At 40.0% G+C, this 5,213-nt stretch overlaps 1 long non-coding RNA gene across 1 annotated transcript; it reads right to left on the bottom strand.

Annotated features, from left to right (window-relative positions):
• Positions 1-2,591: 2,591 nt before the first annotated feature.
• LOC147644077 (uncharacterized) lies at positions 2,592-3,983 on the bottom strand. Its single transcript, XR_015271082.1, has 3 exons — positions 3,549-3,983; positions 3,166-3,465; positions 2,592-3,103 (listed from the first exon to the last, which is right to left on the bottom strand). It is a non-coding gene; the product is annotated as an uncharacterized LOC147644077 (long non-coding RNA).
• Positions 3,984-5,213: the final 1,230 nt, after the last annotated feature.

The raw sequence follows: 5,213 nt of genomic DNA on the forward strand, positions 1-5,213 counted from the left end.
AAACCAGCTCCATGGCTTGCTGCTCCTGCACCACACATGCCTCTGCACCCAGACTTTGCCTGTCAAATTAATGCCGCATTTTATGCGCCCCGCGGCGATGCCTTTACTTTATTTCTTTCGCACATTTTCACAATTTTTTCTGCTGATGTTAAATTGAAATTAAAGCAGCCGGCTGCAGTTGGCTTAACTGGCTACAAGCTGGCGATTTACAGACTCAATAATACATCGGTGGCGAGTGCCAAAAAGTTCAAAAGGCGGCCAAAACTTTTGCATTTCTTTCCCTCGGTTGGCCGGCAAACAATTTGAATGAAGCGCGCAAATTGAATAAAAGGCCATTGCCACAGTTCGAGCTGAAAAACTGATGGCCGTGATAAAATCATCAGCATCCAACCTTATCCCCCGATTTCCCGATTTTCCTTTTCTTTCTATTCTCTTTTTTTCCCCGCAAGTTTTTTATGGTCCAGTCTGGGTGGGAACCATAGGGATGGAGATGGTGGTAATAAATTTTTATTGCACGAACGTATTCGATAAAACGAGCAAAGGAAGTGGAATAGAACTAGAGCCAGGCTTTGTATGGCTTAATTAAATAATTTTTGCCCTCTCTAGGTTATAAAGATATTAATTTTGTACTGTAGGTTAGGTTAAGGGAAGAAAGTTCTATAACAATGAAATAATAAAACGAAACTAAGAATAGATAAAGTTTTGATTGTTATTTTCTAGTAGCACAAGCTACTAACAGCTTTTTAATTTAAATAAATATTTCCATTTTGGAATAGAAAGAAAAGGACATAACCAGAATTATATTTTTTTTCCCACAAATATCTTTTTAATTTATTTGTGGCTCCAGTTCCGAAGTTCACAGAGGTTAGAAAAGCGTTTTGTTGTTGATTACCGGCAATTATCCAATCAGGCACGTCTGGGTTCCATTTGCATAACCTGATCTCACCAAAAAATATTCGAATATGGAAATGGAGCGTATATTAAGTACAATTTATGCAAATTTTAGCAGTCATTTGCACTAAGCTAAAAATGGCAACTGCACTGACAGGGGGTGCGGTGTAACATTAAATCAAAATTGAATGCATTCGGCAAACACAAAAAGGACGAATGTGTTTGTGTGTGTGTGTGAATTAAATTTAATTTTATGCATTTGCCATATCAACGCATAAATTATGATAAAGGGCATAAAATATGCACATCACGGGTAGAGTGAGCCAAAGCGGAAGTCCAAGTAAATTATGCCGATGGCCCCCCGAACGGAAATGGGGGGAGTGGAATAGAGTGGAGTGGGGTATCTGCAGGATATTTAGATCCCCTGCCACTCGCCCTGAATTTATGCAGGAGTCGTGTCAGAGATCAGCGCGACCCAGATGCTCACTGAATTAGCCAGGGCAAATATTTATGGCCAGTTGAAAGGCTGGAAAGGGGTCGAGCAGTTTACGTAAATGTTTGCCCAGCCACCTGTTCGCAGTTGTCATACCTGAATGCAGTCGCTAAAAGGACGAAAAAAAACGGGGCTAGTGATTGTAGCAAAAAGCAGCTAATCCGACTGAGCGCCAATTTGGGACACATGTAGACAGTTTTGTGCAGTTGCCAGTTGCCAGTTTCGCTCCCCGTTTACCTTTGAAACTCATTTGGCGCAAAGCTGACAAGTCCCGGACGGATTGGATAGTCCGTTCAATTAGCAGACGGTCACAGGACATTCCCCTGCTCGTCTGTCTTTTATTAATATGTACTCTCGCCTGCTGCCCGCAGCACGGAACAGAACAAGAAAGAGGCGTAACAACCCGAAGGTACCGTGCATTCTAATGGAGTTGATCTGTTTTTTATTTAGCTTAGTTTATATGTTTACAAAATTATTTGTATAATAGCTACATAGTCATATGTCATAAATAACTTTCTTTTTAGTATATCAAAACTTTTTCGACATTAATATATAATTATATACCTTTTAATGCCCAGGGCACAAAAGAAAACCCTCACTATGAAACCAAGGAGTGCAGGAGGAGCGACAAGCGAAATGCAAACTAATTGAAAACACTTCAAAGGACATCAATATCAAAAGCATGAACATTGTCCGAGAGCGGCGGAGTGATAGCGGAGTCCTTCGGTCAACCCGTCCTTCAGCCATCCGGCAAATGTCAAACGAACAAAGCGAAAAATTGTCTCCAGTCCGCAGAATGTACAAAAAAAGAAGACCAAAAAATAAAAGAAAAGGCACAGGACATTCTCGGGGCAAGCAGCAGGAAAATTCACAAAACCTTGATGCTCGCCTTGGCCAGACACAATCAAATCAGAACTATGCCAAAATTAAAAATATTTCCACACAGCAAATCATTCATTCATGCAACGTCGGGGCCGCTTTTTCTTTTCTCGACCCAAACATGCGATGTAAAATATATTTAAGTCAGAGGTCAAAATAATGGGACTAACTAAGGAAATGAATAAATAGTAATAAAATTGGATATGTAAAGTTACTGTACTTATTTGTGTTGCTTTATGATATAATAATAATAATATATTTCTTTAATATACAATACCAAATTTTTTATATAATTGGTTTCAGAATTCTCCTTTGCTATCCTGTGGTGTATTTGCCTGAAATTCGGCAGTTGTCCAAACGTAGGAATTCGCAGGACCTGTGTGTAGTTTCAATTTCAGGTGGTGCCCAGGCACGACCCCAAGCAACAATGAGTGGGGAAAATCCTTTTCATTTTCCCTCAGTGTGTCCGGCTGGCTACAAAATCAATTTACAACGGAAGCTTACTTACATAACCCCCCCGAGACACATAATCCTGTTTATACGAGTGGGTTCGTGTATGCATATGGAGGCTGTCTCGGTCGAGAGTCTAGAGTCCTGTGTTTTCCTTTAGCATTTCACAAAATATCACAGGTAACTGTCTCTGGACAATGTCAGCACATCCTCTCGTTGCTGTGGTCGGAAACTTTTGCATATCGGTCACAATGTCCTTTAGGGCAGGCATCGCACGTGTCCTGTATCTTACTCCCCCAGCTTCGTCCTTCCGTATCCGGCCTTTCTGTATTAGTGTGTGTATGTACATGTGCGTAAAGGCTTCGATTGCAGTGTATTATACAGTTATGCCTGCAAGCATTTATTTGCTTTAGTTAGATTTTGTTTGTTGTGAAAATTTCATAAATATTTACGTGCTGTCAGCTGCAGTTTCACTTATTGTTTATGTCCCTTTAATACCTAACTGAATAAAAATCCTTTTCGTCTGCGGTGTGTGTGTGTGGCATATGTGTTGAAAGTAGATTTTACTGTGCATTAAGGCACTTAATTACGGCTCCCTGATGGGCCAACGTTGCGTATACGCAATGTACTACATATACTACTTTATGTATACACATTTCAACTGGCGATTTGTGTGAGAACGAGGCCAAAAGGATTAATGAATATCGATGTGTGTCAGAAGAGTCTCTGTCTCTCTCTTTCAGCGCTGTCTCCTGTGTCAAGGATTCATTTGCAATTCGAGTAAAGCCGCTTAAGTGCATCTTTATTTCTAGTTGAAATCACAATTTGTACTTACTTTGCGATGCAAATTTATGTAAATATTGAGTGATTATAATTATGGCTTGGAAATAGTTACACTGGAAGTCATAATTTTAAGGGAAGTCCTCTAGACTCTGGTCTCGGTGAGTAGCCCTATAACTAACTATAATTAAGCTTAATTAATTTTATAAAACAAAAAATTTTAGATTGAAGTGCACTACATTTTTAGGGTCGAGCAATCTTTACATCATTTAACAAAAAATATTGATTTTATTTTACGTGTTTACCATAAAATCTATTTTTAATTGAAAAGTCCTCAGTTTTCCTTTCAAAGAAGGCAAGAAGGGGAAAATAAATTATAAAAGGTAACTCCAAATTAAAAATTCTACCTCCAAGTCCTGAAACTGGCTTTTTAGATAAGTGAAATCAGTGCATTAGCCCGGCCAGAAAGATTATCAAAGTCAGAAAACTTTTACGGAAAAGGGTAGGAAAAATTGAAATATTAAATAAAATGAGAGCTGGCAAAATGCATTTCCAATGCAAATAGAAGAACGAGCAACTTTGATTTGAGTTTCAATGTAAACCGAAGCTCATAAGTTCCAGGAGGAGTTGAATATGCAGAATGATTATGTCTCCCATTCTCCGAACTGAAGTGGATTAAAGACACCCAAAAGCCACTCAAAGTCAACTGGAGGGTCCTGGCTGTGGAGGACGAGCATCGAGGAGGGCTGGCTGAGTAGAGTGAATAAAGTCGGATGAGCACTCGAAAAGTTTTTTAAAGTTTGTGCGCAACAATGAGATCCTTGTGCTGCAGCTGCAGAGCCAACTCCTTTGCTCCTTTCCCTGCTGCTGCACCTTTTATCCTGATTCTGCAGTCAAAGTTGCCTGGCAACATTGCGCCAATTCAATTGATTTGCTCTTCAAGAGCAATGCGTTTTTAAGCGCTTCGCAAATAAAACTAATGCAATGTATGCCCTGAAAAGTTGCCTGGTTACTCAGCAATTACACCGATGTCTTGGGCCTTAATTAAACTGATTGATTCTCAGTTTTCTCGCCGTTACGGTTTACATTTGGATATTGCTAGTAGAGTAAATAAAATCATATAAAAATGTGACTAACAATATCCCATTAATACAAATTTAGTGAATAATGTTGCCATGTTTGTTACAGTTTTACACGAATCGTTTCACTCCCATTAAACAGCCTCACAAAAAGCGCCACTTGCATGGGGCTTGGCACCTCCAAGAAGGGAGGTCAATAATTTATTAGCCTCTGTTTTTCGCAACGCATTTTTTATTGGCATTTTCAGTTTGCGTAACAAGTTTTGGCTAATTTATTACACCCAAGAACTCGTAAATTGTGCGAGGGAGACGCGTTTTGTCCATTTCCCAGCCTTGCAAATCCTTGAGCGTATCCGGGTATCCCTGGTTCGTGTCCGGCTGCCATTCGCTGAGCAATGAGCATGTTAATACCGAAATTTATGCTCTGCAAACAGCTCACGAATTTCATTTATTTTCGAGTGGGAGTTTTCAGCGATCCGCCTGCATAAACCCAGCTAATTAGCTCCAATTGTCGCTGTCAGAAAGCGCATCCTCCCGGGACACTTAAGTGCCCAATTTGCAAATAAGTCAGTCAGTTAGAGAGTCAGTCAGTTTGTCAGTCACCTGGGCAGGTGTTCGGTGCTCTGTGGGTCTAACCTCCA

The sequence above is a fragment of the Drosophila serrata genome, unplaced genomic scaffold, assembly GCF_035046125.1.
Source record: "Drosophila serrata isolate PLE 108 unplaced genomic scaffold, ASM3504612v1 contig_233, whole genome shotgun sequence".
Lineage (NCBI taxonomy): Eukaryota > Metazoa > Arthropoda > Insecta > Diptera > Drosophilidae > Drosophila > Drosophila serrata.